A 21,055-nucleotide genomic window follows, 5' to 3' on the forward strand; every position below is an offset into this window, starting at 1 on the left:
CACTGATGTAAAGGATGTGCAGGTAGATTAAGTATTATCTAATAATGTCAGCTTTACAGCGTTTTGCCCCGCTTTGAAAGGACTTCTATTTACATACAAAGATGACATTTCTTAGGTGTCTTCTTTGGTAGTTCTACCTCTGAAACAGAACTATTGGGAACCACCCATACCAGAAACAGATTTTCAACTAATTTGGAATGTGCTTCCTCTTTCATGGCAGAGTCTTTGAAAAACCAGTGCTCACACTGAGCTGAACCCTGGCAGTCCAGAGAGAGTGTCTGCAGGCTGCCCTCGCTGCTGCTGGCGTGTGGCATCTGGGAGGTTAAAGAGCTGGAAAAGGCAGCCCAGGCAGCTCCTGCATCCCCAATGCACCGGGGCACAGATGCATCCGGCTTGACCTGAAAGATCACTCTCAAGTGCTGCTTTCAGGGCCTGCTGAATGGCTTCTGTCACCTGTTGAAAGGGAATTTCTATAATTTACTAGAAAGTAAATTTCCTATAATTTACTAGGAAAAAAATTTATCTCAATGAATTTACACACAGTGAATACCCCCGTGGACTACCACATAGATCAAAAAGTAGAACATTACTAGCACCTTCCTCATGCCCACCCTAGACACCTTCCCGTGCTCACCTGGATGCCTCCTACGCTTACCCTAGACACTCCTAGGCCCACCCTGGACATCCCCCTCCCCACTCTGCATGACCCACCCATGCCCACCCTGGATGACCCCCATGCCTACCTGAACACCTCCCTAAGCTCTCACTAGACACCTCTACATTCTCCCTGGAAATACTTCTTTAATAGCTCTCCTGCCACTAACGCCTTCTTCCCCGAAGTAACCAATGACTTCTAATCCCACACATTTCTCTTAAAATTGGTATAGTTGGCTCAAATGCCATGTAATAGAGCTTCTCAATGACAAGCATGAAGTGCCCCTTTTCCTAACTGCCACAGAACAAGTCACTGTCATCTTCCTTTAATTCCAATTGACAATAATTGATGGAAATTCTCTCTCGTGATTTTTGATTTGCATTTGTCTGATGATTAAGGAGATGAAATAGTGCACTGTATGTTTAATGGGTGATTGAATTTCTTATGAGAGTTGCCTCTGTGTGTCCACTGCCCAGTTTTCCTTGGGCATGTCATTCACATAAAAGCATCCTAAGTGCCACAAGCATATGAATCCTTTGATACGTGTGGCAAACATTTCCCCAGCATGCTGTCTGCTTTGTAATGAGCTGTATGGGTGCTATTTCTGCTCCCTTGTTCTTCCCACCTGTTCTCATTCTCCTCCAACCCCCATCATCTTCTCCAGTCTCATGAGTTTAAATACCATTTACACACTATTCTGGATGGCTATGGAGGGCTAACGTGGCTCCCAAATCCTCATAACCCCAGGAAGGCTGAATTTGGAAATAGGTTCTTTAGGAGCAAATTACAGTGAAATTATGTCATGAGGTTGGGCCTTGATCCTATCAGACTGGTGTCTTTATAAAAGAGGATGAGAGAGAAATATCTTTATCTGTCTCCACCATGACAGGACACAGCAATGAGGTGGCCGTCTGCAAGCCAGAAAGAGAGTTCTTACCAGAACCCATGCTGGCACTCGGACCCCAGACTTCCAGCCTCCAGAACTTTCAGAGAAGAAATTTCTGCTGTTTCAGCCACCCAGCCAGCAGCATTTTGTCTTGGCAGCTTGAGCTAAGGCATGCCCTGATCCTGCCCTGATCCTGCCCAGGTCTCTGTGTCCAGCTTAGGCTTTTCTCTTGAACATCTCAGTTGTACATCTAACCACTTTTTGACTTCTTGACCTGGTGTCTAAGGCACACTTCAAGTTCAATGTGTCCAAAACTGAATCCGGGTCTTCTGCCCCACACCTGCTCAACCCCAAGCCTTGCCATCAGCACAGAGGATGCAATTGCTGCACCACACACATCCTCGATGCAGCCCCTTCCCTCTCATCCCCCTTCCAACCTCACAGGAAATCCAGCTAGCTCTGCCTTCAGACTATACCCAACTATATGCACTATTCCATCTGATGGGTGGCACAAGCTATCATAGTATTTTGCTGGGTGGGTGCAGGAGCCTCCTAACTGGTCTCCCTGACCCTGAATCTCCTGCAGTCTACTCTCGACATGGCCCCAGAGTGATTCAGTCCCTCCCCAGCTCAGTGGCTCTCATCTTTCTCAGAGTACAGCCAATGACCTTGCCATGGTCTCTTCTGCCCAATCAGCTCTCCAGCTTCATTTCCCGGTGGTCCATCTCCAGACAGAAGGTCCCCTTTGTTATTCCTTGAGTGGTCCTGGCATGTTTCCATCATAGGGTCTTTGCACAGGCAAACACTCTTCTGGGAGACAGCCATGAGGTGTCCTCCACTTCTTCAAGGTCATCACTGCTGTCACCTTTTTGGTGAAACCTAGGCTAACTAGATGACTCAGATTATTTAAAATTGCAACCCACCTCCTACACCTGCAATCCCCTTACCATGCTTTGGGCTAATTTATTCTGAGCACCTCTTATGACCGGCACAGTTTGTCACCTTCTGACACACAGTAGTGTTCGCTTGCGTCCTTGGTATAATGTTGCTTATTTTCTATCTCCCTCACCAGAGGGCAGCAGTCTCTGTGGGTTTTGTTCACTGCTGTTTCCCAAGTGCTAACCCTGTTTGGATACAGGAGGCATTATTTATTGAACAAATAAACAAATATATTTAGATACGTAGCCAAATTCAGGACTTTTCTTTCAGTTTCCGTTTTTGTTGTCGTGCTCAGAAAGACCTGCTCAACTTGTAAGTATCATAATTCACCCATAAGTCCTTCTAGATTATGGCTGTATTTTGTTCATTAGAATTTTTTTGTTGTTAGAATTTGAATCTGCTTGGAAATTATTCATCGTATAGTGTGAGGTAGGAAACTGATATTTTTGTAAATCCATGGTTTTTCTGATTCTCCAATCTCTATTTCTCTGCTGATTCAAGCTTAAATTTTTTAATGCTCAATTTTTAATATACTTAGCTCTGTTTCTGGGCCTTTTATTACATCCCATTTATCTGATTATTTGCTACCACACCAGTTAACAATCTATTTTAATTATATTACAGGCACATATTCTTTTTTAAAACTAATTAGTGAATTTCTAGAACTTTGTATTTGGTCTTTTGAAGAGCCAGTTCTGAGATTTATCAATTCTATTGGGTATTTATTTCTTTTGTACCTAATTGATTAATTGGTACTTAATTTTTTCAGTGATGCCTTTTGCTTTAGGGCTTGATTTATTATTTTCTTTTCAAGTTTGTTGTTGCTGTTTTTGTTGGGACAGTCTGCTCATTTATCTTTATTCATTCAAGAATTCAAGGCCGTGTCTTTTCTCTGGGTGCAATTCTGACCACACCTCTCAATCTGTGTCTTCATTGTTGTTGTCTAAATGGCCTGTAATTATACTTTTAATTTCTTCTATTTTTCAAGAGTTGTTTAAGGTAGTGTTTTTAATTTCCCATAAATTTATTGTTATTTGAATGCTATTATTTTGTTTTAAATCTCTATTACTGTGGTCAGAGGATGTGTTCTATAAATTTTCTAATTCTGAAAGGTTTCTTTGAGATTTTTCTTTCTGGTTTACAGAATGGTCACTTTCTGAAATTGTCCCAAAGAAACTTCGAAATAATGTATATTCTTTGTTTGTGGGTACTAGGTTTGAAATATGTATTGATTAAACTGAGCTAAATAATCATTTTATCCATTTTTTTTCTTTTTACATTTCTTATTTGATGCCTACTTGATCCTTAAAGAGAAGAAAGTTTGGCTAGTGAGCTCCTTCACCCTGGTGTGGTTGCCGATTTCTCCTTGCCTGTCTAACTTTCTTCATGTATTTCCAGTGTGTTTTTCGGAATAGAATGTGATGATACCCCTAATCTAGCTAACTACATCCGTGTTGGTGAGCTCCTATTCAGGACTTTTGTGAGTTTCTTTGTTGGGGCATGCACTGTCTTATTGGCCTAAAGGAGCTTTTTATATATTGAACATATTAACTCCTTGCCATGTATGTACAAACATTTTCCCAACTTATTTTTTAATGTGTTTAATAGTATATTTAATATGCAGATGCTCGTAATCACTCTGTAGTCAAATATTGTGTGTGGTGGGGTTGTTTCTTTTTTTTTTTTTTGTATTCTCAAAATAGCATGGTGAGAAAATTTAGGTGAGGGCCAAATGTTGTGGTCCCCTTACCTGGTTCGACCTTGAATTGCTCTCCCTATATGCAAGCTATGACCTCAAGTCACTTACCTCGTCTTCTGATCCTTCAGGTCCCTCCACGGGCAGCTCTTTCCTCAGAGACAAAAAGGAGCCTCTTTTACCTTGTACAGCCAAAGACATAAAAACATAATAAAGGACAACATTTGACAGCACTGATCAGTATTCGGCTAAAATAGTATGTGCTGTTTCTGATATTTTTGTTTGGAAACTCTTTGCCCTACATTTTGAAACTCATCCCCTTTTTGATTAAAAAAAAAATCACGGGACTTCTGTGTTTATAGAAGTCTTCCTTCCTTTCCCTCCCTCACTCCCTCCCTTCCTTCTTTCTTTCTCCCACTATGTCACCCTTGGTAGAGTGCTATGGTGTCAAAGCTCACAGCAACCTCAAACTCTTGGGCTTAAGCAATTCTCTTGTCTCAGCCTCTCAAGTAGCTGAGACTACAGGCACCCGCCACAACATCCGGCTATTTTTGTGTTGTTGTTGCCATTGTTGTCTAGTTGGCCTGTGCTGGATTTGAACCTGCCAGCCTCAGTGTATGTAGCTGGTGCCATAACCACTGTGCTACGGTGCTGGGCCTGTTTGTTTATTTTTGTTAGAGACAAAGTCTCTCTCTGTCACCTAGGCTGGATGAAGTGCCGTGGCCTGATCAACGTTCATTGTAACCTCGAACTTCTGGGGCAGTGCAGAAGATGTTGATGAAAGTTTGGAGGGTATAGAACACTGGTTTCCTCTACACATTCACTATATCTTAAAAATAAACTACCCATCTGTTCTTAAAAATTCCACTTCCATTTCTAACTATTTCCACTCCTCTTTTCTCTCCTCTTGCTTCACTCCCAAATTTATGCTTATGTCTACCAATCAGTAAGAGTGTGTGTGTGTGCATGTTTGTGCTTTGTCTTTTGCAGCGAATTCAATGTATTTTCCTAACTAAAAAGAAAGTTACTTTTTAAGAAGAATTCTAATGTCAGTTCTTAATGAGTTTTTTCATCCCACAAAAATTATAATAGTATTATTATAAGTATGGCTATAATTATGTTTAAAAAGTCCAAAAGAAAAACCTCTCCCCCTTGTTAAAGTGTGAAGAAAACAGAAAGCGGAGGGCAGCTGCATTACAGTGGTATGACTGTGGCCACATCATTTGGTCTTTTTGGTTCTCTGTCTCTAAACCTGATAAACCCAATCCACTGTCTTTGGATCTAGGCTGAATCTAAGAATATGGAAGTCACTAAACTTTGTCAAATTACTGAACCAGTGCCTACCTCACCAATTAATCAGTTAACCAGTGATTGATTTGAAAACCCCAACTTCTAACCAGCACAATTCCAGCAACATTTGAAACATAGGGACAAAATTGCCTCCAACTGATGGGTCAGAGTTATGTCTGTACCTACACTGAGCTCTATGCTTTCACTGACTTTTCCTTTATTTCCTCAAACGGTCACTGAGTACCCACCCTATGCTGGAAACTAATGATGTTTGGTCTACTTGAGGTGCTAGTTGTTCCCTCATCATCAAGTTCCCCCTTCTTTTTTCTAACAGAACTCCAATTTTGTCCAAGTATCTATACTGCTTCATGGCCAGATAAATCAGAGTAATTTAACCCTATCCCACTGTTGAAGATGAAGCTAATAGATCCATGAATGCTTCTGTAATACTTTCTTCACCAGAGACTGGACAAGGAAAGGTCATGCGACCCAGATCTGGGTTGCGAGATCTGACAGAAAGCCTGCCAAGGCATTTCTGGGAAATGACCTTCATTCCTAAAAGAGAAGCATGGATGCTTCAACCTGACGATCAGAGAGACCCTTGCTGTTTTTCATGGAGTAGTATGATCTCATTGAGATTCACTCATTCATTCATTAGACACATATTTTTTAGTGTCCACCATGTGCCAGGCACTGTTTTAGCTCCTGGAGTTAGAGCATTGAGCTTACAAATACGCATGACCAGCATCCCTCCCACCTCCAATGCAGTCCAACATGTTTACCTTTGACTTGGTATTGGTGGGGCCACCCTCATTGCACGAGGCTAGCCCTGATCAAATTATCACATGGCAAGTATTGGTCTGAGCATCTCATTTCCAGGATTTTTCTTTGTTGACTGATGCCTCTTTCCCCAGATCCATTTTGCCTAGTCCCATCCATATTCCATTCTTACCAGTGGCATATACATGGTAGCAGATCTATCCACTGGGATTTTAATCTTACCAAAATTCAAAGCTGTACACTGAATTAATGAAGTTCTAGCAATAGATTGTGAAGAGTCGACTGGTAAATGAGGATCATATTCTTTGAAAAACTAGAGACTTTGTGGGTAGAGCAGCAAAAGCTGCACTCTCTAGGCTGATGTCTACTCTGTCTCCAAGACCTACCCTCACTGGGAAAACTGATTACAGAAAATTAGCTCAGGGAACTTGACGCTGACTCCTGGCATTTGTGTAGACTTGGCCTTAATCCTCACAAGAGAATTCTGTGGTCAGGGACTCTGGAGACAAGCCATCTAGATTCACATCCTCTCTTGCTTGTAACCTGAGCAAACTTCTTAACCCATCTGAGCATCAAATTCCACATCTGTAATGTGGGGCTGATAACGCCCTTTGCAAAATTGGCAATGGAGATTAAAATAATTTGTCCAGCTAAAACATAGTTAAGGATTGAATAAACAGGCTGTTACCCATTATTTATTATAATAGGAGTCATAGTTGTGCCCTGTATGTGGGAAGCCCTTACACTGGAATTGAGAGGATTTGGAGTGACTCCATGAATTAGTCAAGCATGCTATAATGCCAGTCTTCTAGCTAGCTGCAAACTCTTTCATCTTGAAAAAGAGAAAAAAGAAGAAATTTTTTTTCATTATTAGCAGAGAAAACATCCTCTACCAAACAATGCCAACTAACCATTCATTATGTGTGTCTTGTTATTAAAGGTCAATAGGATTAAAGAGCTAATTAGAGTGTCCCAGGTTAGGAATTATCCATTGTTACCAGAACTTAGTCACGCCCAGTCCCTGGCTTTTTAAGAACCAGTATGATTTAGCATTCGGTTCACCTGGGCGTGTTTTAATGTCTCTGGCACAATGAGGTACAGGAATTAACATTTGCAAACTCAATCCAGACAAGTGATTGGGGTTTGAGATAGGAACGGGCCAATCTCCTGCTTTCACCGTCTGCCCTCCTGGGTCTGTGCAACACCCAACTACCCTAATCAGAGAGAACATACTGGGCATATACTAAAATGAGTTTGGGGCAGTTAATGAGGTAATTGCAGGCTAAATATATTCCTAGAGAATCAGAGATATAAAGTTTCCCACCATTCTTTCCCCCTTGTAACCTTTCCCCCTCTCTCTCTTTTTTAAAGATTTTATTAATTTGCAAACCGGCTAATTACGACTCCTCCAGGCTAAATAACTGTGCAGTTGGCGCAAGAATAGATGAGTGGTTTGGGCTGAGAGAGCAGGTCCTGTTTTTTTTCTTTGCCTATTACACACATTGTTTTAGGTAATTAACATCCACTTTGTAGTGGCAGCTCTGACGCCTCACTGTCTGAACAGTGTCTTGGCTGACAGCCTCTGAAATAGCCCTGGTGAACTTCTTGCAAAATCATATGATATTATTATATAATTCTCCCCGATGAAAGTGCAGTGAGAATTTGCACACATAGCTATGTGTGAGTTTTTTGATCTATACACGGTCAACCAAAGTCCCTTTTTTGAAGAAGGGCTCTCTTCTAGCCAGCCAGGCATTAGGGTTAGAGCAAAGGGGAAAGCTGGGCTTGAATTCTGGCCTTGCTATCACCAGATCAGATAAGAAAAAAATGCCCTCCTGAGGCTTTTATGAACATTCACTTTACCTGACGGGTGAACATAGGCTCACCTTCCACCACATTAACAATCCCTTCTCCGTGTTAATAAAAATTACAGACACTCCAAAAAAAACCCTATAATGTCATCTTTTATTCTAGCCTTTATGCATCATTTTGAACTGAAATCTAAAACTTGGGACTATAACTTCATGGATTAAAGAAGATCTCCTAGATTTATTCAATGCCCTTGATAGAGGCAGATTAACTAGTCTAAAATACACTTTCTCCTTTCCTCATGCCTACTTAATATTTCTCCATGACGCCTACACATTCTGACTGGCTTCTGCAGCTTCTGAAGTCTTACGGCACGTCGGCTTTCAGGATTTTTCCTAAAATCACTGGGGTTTAATTGAAGACATTTCTAAAACATCTTGTAGTTCTTTGCTTTCAGAATCAGCTAAACCCCAAAAGAAATGGTGAGGGGTATTTCTCAATGCTTTGTCACCTGACAGTTTTTTGCTTAAAATAACTACAACAGCAATAAAAACTGCAAAATATATGGTCAGCATTGTGTAATTGGAAGCAGCCAGACACCCATATTTTCTTGCACTTGTGACATCTAGAAGCCTCTGTTAATTAATAATTCAGTGGGTCCTCTTGTCTCTAACTTAGGGAAAGCCGAAAAGCTCATGAGTTTTAAATGACACTGGATGGCTCTATTGTTTTCTCTTCTTTATTTGTTTAAGTTTTATGAGGAGTTAATTCTTAAACCTCCCCTTTCTCCAAGCCCCAGCCTTCCCAGAAATAAATCACCCTGGCCCAGGGGTGGAGGTACTCCGATCTCCTGCCCGTGGGCTGGAGATTCCTGACTCCCGTGGTGGATATATTACAGTGACTAAGTGTGGGGAGTAGACAAGAGCTGCCTCCCCGGCTCCTCTTGGAAAGACCAAAGGATCTGGGCTTGGAAACACAATGGATCAAAGGACTTGCAGGTCTGAACAAAGACAAGGGGAAAAGAGGCCAAAGAGAAAAGGATTCCCTAGGAGGTGGGACCTGGCTCTGAAATGATACGTATTGAATATCTACCATATACTCAGACCAGTTTCATAATTATCTTGTTTAATCCCAACAATTTGAATCCTATGAAGGGAATGTGAATAACATTCCAGGGCACTTACACCCCAAACAGGCTAAGTGGCTTATGCAAAGTCACATAGCTAACACCCGGCAGAGCCAGGATTCAAACCCAGGCCAGGTGCTTTTCCCATAGATCTCATGCAACACCTTTCTCTTGTGGGTAGCCAGAAATTGGAAACCAATTTTGAGAGTAAAAAAAGAAAAGGATGGATTCAGATGTCTGTATTCTGGTACAGACAAAGGGAGTTCAATATGCTTCAATCCCCTCAGCTCTTGAAAACTGAACTCTACGTGCTGCAAACCCAAACCAGAGCAGAATTAAGGTCAGCTTCTTAAGGCATACCTCTCACTTGCATTCCAATATACCACAGGTCATGAATCGGCCTCCTGTGGGCCAAAACTGGCTTAAAGATATGTTTTATTTGGCTCTTAATTGTTGAATCACATAATATATTTTAAAAATTAGATTTATTGCCAACATTGAAAAATCAGGGCTTGCATCTATGATGAACTAATTTGTCTTAGGCCAACATCTAAAAAAACTGGACTTAAAATATGTATATATGTGTATATATTTATGCGTGTGTGTGTGTGTATCTGTGTGTGTATATATATCTGTTTGATGATGTTGAAGAGCTACTAAAAGTGCAAGGGCTTAAGGGGCCAGGATGTCAGAGAGAAGGAAAATGCTTTAACAGGCATGTCCAACCTTTTTTTTTTTCTTTTTTCTTTGTTGCACTTTGGAAAAATAAGAGTTGTCTTGGGCCACACATTAAATAGACACAAACATGAATGAAAGCTGATTAGCAAAGGTTGGTCCTACTTTTGGTGATATCTAACACCACAGACAAGCAAAAATGTCCTCACAGAGTCCGCCTATGGCCCGTGGGCTGCAGGTTGAACACCTCTGCAAAATGCCTGGGGTGTGTTCAAGTCATTTGCCAGTTACTGGGCTGTGTGGATCCTGAAAACTGACGAACCACGGACAAGGTGGCAGTCAGGAGGGAGAGACATGATCAGAGCTCTCGGGAGTCTCACAGGCTAAAGAGTGAAAAGTAGCATTCAGGTTGATCAAGGCAGCCAGGACTTCAGGAGCCAAAGGAAATATAAAGTGAGCCCAAAATTCGGTGATGACTTTCTCTTTAAGGGAATGTTGATTTGTAAGCAGTGAAGGCCAAGAGGCTAAGAAGCCAAATAGAGCTTCTGTGAGTTTGGGGGATATGGGAAGATTTAAAAGAAAGAGTTCAGCACCCACTAAAGAGGAAAGGCCTTGGTGAATACCCAAAACTTTTTTGCTGGGAATCTCTGACAGGTGTAAGCCAGAAGAAATCCTGCCGCCTCCCCAAGCCTGACACCCAGCCCAACACAAACTCAATTCCCACATAGAAAGATGCAATTTGCTTCTACTCTGACTGTCTTCTAGAAGCAATTGCAATCCTCTCTGGAGAGAGATAACATCGTCCAGAGCTGCTCCTATGTTCTACCTGTGCCCCATAGGCATTTGTGTTTACCACCGGCAGATTAGGAGATTGCAGGTGCAAGTCTAAAGCAGTAGGCTGAAGACAGGCAAACCAGGAACTACAGGTATTTTTGTCTCTGGAATGTGGGTCCCAAGAAAAAAAGAGATTAAACCAATGGTCCTGTTCATGTTTCCCTCAGGGCAGGAGTTTACTCTCTGGAATATCTGTGTAGTTTCCATGTAGTTCATCCCTTGTTTTTTGAGTGTCTCACAGGAGCTAACACACCATCTGGGACACGGAACTGCCTGTTGAATCAAAATGCATTACACAGCCACATGCTTAAGTCACTGCTGATCAGGGAGCAAGTCACAGCTAGTGTATCCTGGAACCGGCTCCTAGGTGCTTGCAAGAGCTGATGTTCATGTCTCTTCTCAACTAAAACATTTGGTGTGGCTCGGCACCCGTAGGTCAGCAGCTAGAGAGCCAGCCACATACACTGGAGTAGGCGGGATCACCCACCTGGGCCTGCCAAACAACAATGACAGCTACAACAAAAAAATAGCTGGGCATTGTGGCAGGTGCCTATAGTCCCAGCTACTCGGGAGGCTGAGGCAAGAGAATCACTTAAGCCCAAGAGTTGGAGGTTGCTGTGAGTTGTGACACCAGGGCACTCTACCCAGGGCAACATAGTGAGACTCTGTCCCTCCCAAAAATAAATAAATAAAATTTTTGGTGACTTCATAGCTTGAAATTGGCTATGTGAGAGTATTTACACCACAGAAATTGGCAACATTATAAATCAGGACTTTTTCTCCCCCTTCTAGATTGTTGCTTGCTACGCATTTTCCAGCACATCACTACTCACAGCCAATTTTAGGTTATTACTGTTTTGCAAACAGTGAGAGTAGAGTTACTGACTCACACACGTCTATAATGAGTTCCTCATCTATAATGGGTCGAATCTTCCTTATGAGCTACTACTTTGCAGGATACCAGTGAAGACAAGAGGAGAAAGAAGAGGTGAGCAATAAATTTAATTTAATCCAATAAACTCAGACTCAATAATTCAGACTTTTCAGTATTTTAATTTCTTCAGGGTAAAATGCTCAGATAATCAGATTTCGCCTTTCTCTTGTGTATCAGGTTAAATTTTCAGAGAGAAATAGACTCAAACATAAAGAATAGAGTGCAGGAATTTTGGGGGGAAGTGCTCTCAACGTTAACACTGTTGAGGAGAGAAGGAAACAGGACCGGCTAGAGGCAGAAATTGATCTGAGAAACAGTCACAACAATAACCACAGTTAATCCCACAGGGGGTCCACAGACCAAACGGGTCCTATATGCCATCATCAAGTTCTAAATTGTTTTTAATTGATTGCCAACATTTTAGTATCTTTCCATACAAATCAGATTCACAGTTTCCCATAGATGAGTTGGAATATGTAGCTGTGATTGGCTGGAGATGGGGCATGGCTGTGTGACTTTAGGGAAGTTGCTTACCCTCTCTGAGCTTTAGTTGTCATGTCTATAAAGTGAGGATAAAAACACCTAGCCCACAGGTTGGCTGTGAGGATTAAATAAGATCATGGTTTGCAAATTTTTGGCACAAAGTAAGCGGCACAATGAAGAGCGACTGTTGATGCTTCAGTGATTAGAATTGTCTCTGAATCCTCTCTGGATTTTCATTTACTCCTAGAAAATATAAAGAAGTAGCTGGCCCTTGAGCTTTTACAGCTGGACGAAGGTTTCTGCTCTGTGTTGTACAGATGCAAACTCACAAGCCTTTCATGTGATGAAAATTTTAACTATAGATGTGAATCATTTTCGTAAATTAAGTCCATCTTCTTGGTTTGTTATCAACCACTGATGTAAACAAGATGAAAACTAAAAGAAGTAAGTATATAGTCTCACTTAAAAGAAAGAAGAAAAAGAAAAATTCAATAAATCCCAAAGAGATACAACCCCCTCAAGAGACAAAATTTTATTTTCATTGGACTGATGTGCCCTTCACATTCTGGCTAATTGTATTTTATTGGGAGTAGATATCATTTAATGATCATGCTTCCAAGTAAGGAAAGGAGCCCAGGAAGAACTGTGCTGGCTGGTATCAGAATCTTGTTAAATTTCTGATAAATATTAGGGATATAAGGACCCCATTTACAGTTTAATACCTTTCTCTTTGAAAGAAAAGCCTGTGAACAATGATCTTCAATGATTTATTCCACCCTCACACCATCCATAGGCCAACACAGTCCCATCAGTAATAGCTCCTCTAACCACAGTGATTCTCAAAGTCAAGAAGCAGGGAAGCCCCTCTTTACAGGGTGTAGCAACTGAAGTGGTGACGTGAGCACTGTGGAGACAGCCTTTCTCCAGATGGGACTTAAAATGTACAGTTAACTTTGGGTCTGGTGGAGGCAGAGACAGACAACAGCCCTGTTGGTAAACAGCCCAAAAACATTATCTAAGGCATCTCCTAACTTTTGGTACATTCATTCATTCTCTTAAAAAGCTTTTACTGAGTGCTAAGTTCATTATGTGCTGGGCACTGATCATGGAGAATAACAGAAGGGTCCAGCAAAACACAGTCTGGGAGGAGAGACAGAGCTACAAATAAATAATTATACTCCAGCATAACACTTAGTGAAATGTGGGTGCTTGTGAATTTGATGCCTTGAGTGGGAAGGACGATGGGGTGAGGCTAATTCTTCCTGGTGGATTTAGGAAGAGGCTCATTCTCTGGACCCAGCATCCCTTCTTTCTCATCCTTCACAGACACAGAGCAAAGAAGAGACCTTGGTACTCAGACTGTTCCAGAAAGAGGAGCTGGGTTGACTTGAGTAAAGAAACAGCTAACAGAAACCTGAGGCTTTGCTGGGCCTGTCCTGAGAACAGGGCCCTGCAGCCAGAACTCACCGGTTGGGCTGTGCTTGCTAAATTATCTGCTCGAGGAAGACGGATCTTATCACCTGCACTGTTGCACACGAGGCAGGCATGAGGCTCCCACACTACCTGCAGAGTTCTCTCTGGGGGCAGGAGGAAAGTCAGTGGTTTTTTTTTTTTTTTTTTTTTTTTTTTTTTATTGTTGGGGATTCATTGAGGGTACAATAAGCCAGTTACACTGATTGCAATTGTTAGGTAAAGTCCCTCTTGCAATCATGTCTTGCCCCCATAAAGTGTGACACACACTAAGGCCCCACCCTCCTCCCTCCATCCCTCTTTCTGCTTCCCCCCCCATAAACTTAATTGTCATTAATTGTCCTCATATCAAGATTGAGTACATAGGATTCATGCTTCTCCATTCTTGTGATGCTTTACTAAGAATAATGTCTTCCACTTCCATCCAGGTTAATACGAAGGATGTAAAGTCTCCATTTTTTTTAATAGCTGAATAGTATTCCATGGTATACATATACCACAGCTTGTTAATCCATTCCTGGGTTGGTGGGCATTTAGGCTGTTTCCACATTTTGGCAATGGTAAATTGAGCTGCCATAAACAGTCTAGTACAAGTGTCCTTATGATAAAAGGATTTTTTTCCTTCTGGGTAGATGCCCAGTAATGGGATTGCATGATCGAATGGGAGGTCTAGGTTGAGTGCTTTGAGGTTTCTCCATACTTCCTTCCAGAAAGGTTGTACTAGTTTGCAGTCCCACCAGCAGTGTAAAAGTGTTCCCTTCTCTCCACATCCACGCCAGCATCTGCAGTTTTGAGATTTTGTGATGTGGGCCATTCTCACTGGGGTTAGATGATATCTCAGGGTTGTTTTGATTTGCATTTCTCTAATATATAGAGATGATGAACATTTTTTCATATGTTTGTTAGCCATTCGTCTGTCATCTTTAGAGAAAGTTCTATTCATGTCTCTTGCCCATTGATATAAGGGATTGTTGGCTTTTTTCATGTGGATTAATTTGAGTTCTCTATAGATCCTGGTTATCAAGCTTTTGTCTGATTGAAAATATGCAAATATCCTTTCCCATTGTGTAGGTTGTCTCTTTGCTTTGGTTATTGTGTCCTTAGCTGTACAGAAGCTTTTCAGTTTAATGAAGTCCCATTTGTTTATTTTTGATGTTGTTGCAATTGCCATGGCAGTCTTCTTCATGAAGTCTTCCCCCAGGCCAATATCTTCCAGTGTTTTTCCTATGCTTTCTTTGAGGATTTTTATTGTTTCATGCCTTAAATTTAAGTCCTTTATCCATCTTGAATCAATTTTTGTGAGTGGGGAAAGGTGTGGGTCCAGTTTCAGTCTTTTACATGTAGACATCCAGTTCTCCCAACACCATTTATTGAATAGGGAGTCTTTCCCCCAAGGTAAGTTCTTGTTTGGTTTATCAAAGATTAGGTGGTTGTAAGATGTTAGTTTCATTTCTTGGTGTTCAATTCGATTCCAAGTGTCTATGTCTCTGTTTTTGTGCCAGTACCATGCTGTCTTGACCACTATGGCTTTGTAGTACAGACTAAAATCTGGTATACTGACGCCCCCAGCTTTATTTTTGTTACTAAGAACTGCCTTAGCTATACGGGGTTTTTTCCGGTTCCATACAAAACGCAGAATCATTTTTTCCAAATCTTGAAAGTACGATGTAGATACTTTGATAGGAATGGCATTGAATAGGTAGATAGCTTTGGGAAGTATAGACATTTTAACAATGTTGATTCTTCCCATCCATGAGCATGGTATGTTCTTCCATTTGTTAATATCCTCTGCTATTTCCTTTCTGAGGATTTCATAGTTTTCTTTATAGAGGTCCTTCACCTCCTTCGTTAGGTATATTCCTAGGTATTTCATTTTCTTTGAATCTATGGTGAAGGGAGTTGTGTCTGAGGAAGAAGGAATCTTCCCCAACACATTCTATGAAGCAAACATCACCCTGATACCAAAACCAGGAAAAGACCCAAACAAAAAGGAGAATTTCAGACCAATCTCACTCATGAACATAGACGCAAAAATTCTCAACAAAATCCTCGCCAATAGACTACAGCTTATCATCAAAAAAGTCATTCATCATGATCAGTGGTTTTTTTTTTAAGCCTTTCCTTACTGCTTTCAGGCGTCTCCCGCACGTTCTGGCCGGACGCCACCTGGACACCAGAGGGCGCTGCTGCACCAGCTCAGCCCCAAGGCTCCGTCCACCAAGGGCTCTGGCCGGCTCAGCAACCCGGACCTCTGATCTAGGACAATCACATCCAACAGACTCCAGGTGGGAAGCAATGCAAGAAACGAAAACTTTGTGGCTTTTTTCTCTCTGGTGGTTTCTTTAGCTTTACTGAAGGAAAAGAAATCAAAAGATTTACTACTATGCAAAGTATACCCCTAGATCTTAAGACCTGTTCTGATTTCACACAAGTTCAAAAATTAAAAAAAAAAAAGTGCACCTTGAGAACAAGAAGATGTAATAATGATCGCCAGGTAAAAATCCCTCAGGGATCTACATCTAGGTCTGATTGCACATCAGGGACTCGGACTCACGTTATCAATCAGGAAAATTCCAAGTGGCCAGGAACTAGCGAGGGACACGATTTTACTTGATTTCAGCTGGACGTCATTAAAGAAGTCTGACCTTTCTGCTGGAAGCAAAGCTCCCGATGTAATTGTGACTGTTTATTGAACATTAAAATGGGCCAGGAATCGTGCTCAGGGAGCTGGGTGGTTTACAGTATGTGGATTTTCTCATCTCATCCTCATCAAAGTCCTCAAAAATAGAGATGATTTTACAAATAAAGAAACTCAGGTACGGAGAAGCTGAATGAACAGATCAGCTGGTAAGATGCAGGATTCAAATCCGGGTCTTCAAGACAGCAGCTGAGGCATATACTTTTAACTACTGCACTCGAGTGGGCTCAGCCCTCACTCCCTGCCCTTCCAGAGGCACTGTCAGTGCTGGGTTAGGGGCCTGACATACCAGCAGGTAAAATATTTCTGTGCAGAAACAAGCAAGCAAATTCCAAGTTCTCTGGGACAATTTAACTTTAGATATTTTCTAATATCTGTTGTTAGATAATGCACACACAATGAGTCAAAGAGGCATGTTGATTTTTTTGTCTGCAAATTATGAAACTTAAGGACATTTTAAACAGAATTAAGATGTCAGAGATAGGAGTTCCAAGTATAATCCAGGCTTGGTGGTGACCACATCAGCCGCATTTTAGGGGATAATGAATGAAAAAGCTATTGAAAGTGGAAAGCACTGTACAAACAAAAGAAAGAGATGATTATATGTGATCTGGATCCGAGCCCCCAGCCCCCATCTCAGAGGAACACCTTCTTCCTTCCCAGGGAAGGCGTCATGGCAGGGTACATTGCAAACACACATGAACTGAGTCAGAAATGGGCTCAAATCTCCACTCCGTTGCTTACTAGCTGTGTAGCTTTGAACAAGAAGTTGTACCTCTTTGAGCCTCACTTTCTTCATCTCTTAAATGGATGTAATAATCACCATATTTTATAAAGCAGATATTAATAATAACTGCATGCATTATTATCCTGTGCCCATGGCTTTATATATTCAGCACATTACATCTTCCCAGTGGTCCACAGGGCAGACACTCTGGTTGTGTTCCAACTGATCGTGGCGCTGGGAGAGGCACACTGATATCAAACACAGGCCCAAGCTCCCAAGTTGCAGAGGTGGAATTGACATTCAGGTTTACCAGAACCAAGAGCTTAGAATTTAACCACTATTAATCGGTGCAGAAGGAGCCAGCAATTACCAATTAAATCTAAGGGGAGTTGTGACAAATCAGAGTTTGCACAGTTCTCTGACAATGTAACTGACATCTCAAGTCTTCACAATAATTTTATGTCAGAGAGTTAATGTTGTCAAAGGAAAAGAGACAGAAGAGAGGTTTTGCCTTCCTTCCTTCCTTCCTTCCTTCCTTCCTTCCTTCCTTCCTTCCTTCCTTCCTTCCTTCCTTCCTTCCTTCCTTCCTTCCTTCCTTCCTTCCTTCCTCTTTGGATAGAACTTTATATTTTCCAAGACACTGCACATACATAGTCTCCGGTGATTCTGATGCTAATCCCATCAGTATGCAGGAAAGATTCCTTACCCTCATTTTACTGAAGATAAAATGAGTCCTAGTAACTAAAGGACCAGCCAAAGTCCCCAGGGGTGACAAAGGTGCAGGTAAAATTTTAAAATGTTTCCATAAATATTAAAAGAGGTCACATGTGAGGTCTCAGCACAGCCACTGGCACATAGCAGGTGCTCCATAAATGCCGGCTGGATGGGAATGAGCTGAAAAAGCCTCCCCAGATTGTGCCCATTCACTTTTCTTGCAAGCTTCGATTCTGCCACTGTGTGGGGTCAGGCCTACACTCCAAAGGGATATTTTTGGACAAAATGCCCTCTGGTGAAAAACTTGGGGTTATGTTATATTCATTGTCAGAAATGAGGTGGACAGGAATGTGAGAAGTTCCTTGACTGACTCCACCATGCCCTTCAGAGAATCTTAGAGTTGATCTGCAGACCACTTGCTCTAGCACTTTCCAGCTCTCAGTCCCTCCTGGCCAGGTCGAGATGGTTTGTCCTATCTGAATAACATGTCATTGCTATTTCCTGACAGTCTGCTTTAAATAGACTCCCTTTTCTATTTAGGAGAATATATTAATATTTCAATATGCATTCATGAGATCGTGAGTTTGATCTTCTGGGTGTGGTTTTTTAAAATATATGCATGAGTTTCAATTCAGGTATTTCTAATACATACATTTAGAGCATGAGAAAATTAAACTACATCCATATTTCACACTTCTGGAAACTCAGTTGAGTCAAATGCCTTCATTTGTAGGGAGCAAACACAAAGCAAAAAGCATTGCGCTGAAATTTAGCAACATTGGCAGTGCCTGTGGCTCAAAGGAGTGGGGCGCCGGCCCCATATGCCAGAGGTGGCAGGTTCAAACCCAGCCCCAGCCTAAAAAAAACAAAAGAAATTTAGCAACATAGGGACACTTGAACCCAAATTGCTTTTCTTAGACGTTAGAGTTCTTTGCCACCAAATTTTCCTCTTTTGAACTTACAATCTGCAATGTTAGGGAACTAGATTTGTGTGGAACAGAAGTTTCTGTGAAGGGGCAATAGGGAAATATATCCCTGCTAAAGGCTTTCTGGTAGGCACGTTGGGTCATAGGGCTATGAGTGATTTAGAATTTTCCTTTGAGCTCATCCATATTTTCTTATGTAATTTTGGTTGCTGTGTAAAAGTCAAATTATTTTTATATGTTTGTAATATGCAAGCCTCATACATACAGAAGGATGTCCCCTGCCTCTTGAATTAAGTGAGGAGTTCACTTTGTTTGCTATTCATCAGGGCTTGGTTTCTAATAATAATAGTAGTCACAGTTTGTGTTAGGCGCCAGGGTTAGGGATTTATCTAAATCGTTTAACACGCACAAGCTTGGAAGGTAGATATTATCTGCATCTTCCAGGAGCACTGGGAAAGGGTCGAAAGGGATGAGAGCTTAAAGGTCCCTTGTCTTTGAGTTGCAGACTGATACTTTAGAGACTGCTGCCACGCTCAGCCTGACCCAGCAGGGACATCTGCATGGCACTGTCTCCTCCAAGCCATGGTTGGAATGGGGGGGATGATGTGGGTCCCATCGTTTCACTGAAGAAGCTGATTTGCAAAGGCTTTCCACAGTTTGTCTATAAAGTCAGACAGCGGAGGCCGAGAACCCAGAGCTTCCATCGCTGGTTCTTTTTTTTTCTTTCTTTCTTTCTTCTCTTCTTTTATTTTTTTCTTTTCTTTCTTTCTTTCTTCCTTTTTTTTTTTTGAGACAGAGTCTCACTATGTCACCCTTGGTAGAGTGCTATGGCGTCACAGCTCACAGCAACCTCAAACTCTTGAGCTTAAACCATTCTCTTGCCTCAGCCTCCCAAGTAGCTGGGATTACAGGCACCCAATGCTCGGCTATTTTTTGGTTGAAGTTGGCCTGGTTGGATTCAAATCCCCCAGCTCTGGTGTATGTGGCTGGTGCGCTAGCGGCTGAGCTACAGGCGCCGAGCCCATCTCTGGTTCTTTCTAATTGCTGAGAACATCACCCACAGTTGGTGGGATACACTGATATCTAAAGCTGGAAGCTAAAGTGGCCAAACAGGCCCAGCACAGACTGTGTCTGCCTGGGTGACACCGGCTTCCCTGAAGGAAGCACCCGTCTGCCAGGCTTCCCTGCACGGCCGACTTCAGAGGGGCCTGTCATCTGATAGTTAACTGCTCATCCTGCCCGTCAGGGGTAAGTCAAAACATAGTTAAAGTTTAGTGGACTTAATCTATTTAATAATAAAAATAATAATGGCCCAATTAATAGCAATCCTGTGCACTTTTATGGATGCTTTCATCTGGGAATCAAAGTGGTTTGCAAGAGGAGCCATCATTAGGCTGATTTAACAGATGAGGAAAACCAACCTAACGAGGTGAAATGACTTGCCCAAGGTCAGGGCCTGAGTCAGCACCAGAGCCGCAGCGAGGACGCCAGGCCCAGCCAGGGCTCCTGTTCCCTGGCCCCCTCTCTCTCGGGGCCTGGTGCTTTTGTGGTATCTTTCATCTGAGAATCTTAAATTAATCTCCCAATAATTATCACCATTCATCACTGGCCAACAAGAAAAATCTCCCCCTGGCTTGCCAAGCAGTGGAGGCCACTGTCCTGTGCTGCTCACCCCCACTGCCACCCGCCCCACTGAGCCATCAGGAGCAGGTCGGTGCAGGGTCCTGGTCTCCCCATTTGGAGGCTGGGGCTCCAAACGGCCAGGAAACTGGGGGTGAAAAAGGCAATAGGCTCAGTGCCTCAAGCCATTTCCCAAATAATAATGTGAGCATCATCTTGGTGATGCTGGCTTTGAGCTCCTGTTTCCCTGTCATTCCAACTTGAATAAATTCAGACACGATAACATGGGGGAAAGAACATTGATTTTGGAAGTCAGACGCATCTAGATTTGAATCTTGACTCTTACTTAATAATAGCTGCGTGCCCTTAGATAGATTGCTTTGCCAGTCTGAAGCTCTAGGTCTTCACCTGTCAAATCCAGTGTGGCTGCTCTTAAGATGCCTTGGATGCCTACAAAGCCAGCTACAAGGGTTTCCCTTGACCCCTTTCTTTAATTGAAAACACTGTGAAGTTGTATTTCAAATATATACAGTGATGTGTGGGCATGGCTGTATACGTTGTATATGTATGTACCCAAGGTGCAGAGTAGACGCCACAGATAAATATATCAAAATTTATATATATATATATTTTTTAAATATGTATTTAAATATATATATTTTAAAAGCCTCAGCCTCCTCAGCCTCCCTAATACATATATATATATATATTTTTTAAAGCTTTTCCAATATGATCTTGACTATACTTAATGTTTTCTCTTACACTCTGATTTGAGGCTAAACTGTGCTTCCAC

Source organism: Nycticebus coucang, chromosome 17, assembly GCF_027406575.1.
Source record: "Nycticebus coucang isolate mNycCou1 chromosome 17, mNycCou1.pri, whole genome shotgun sequence".
NCBI lineage: Eukaryota > Metazoa > Chordata > Mammalia > Primates > Lorisidae > Nycticebus > Nycticebus coucang.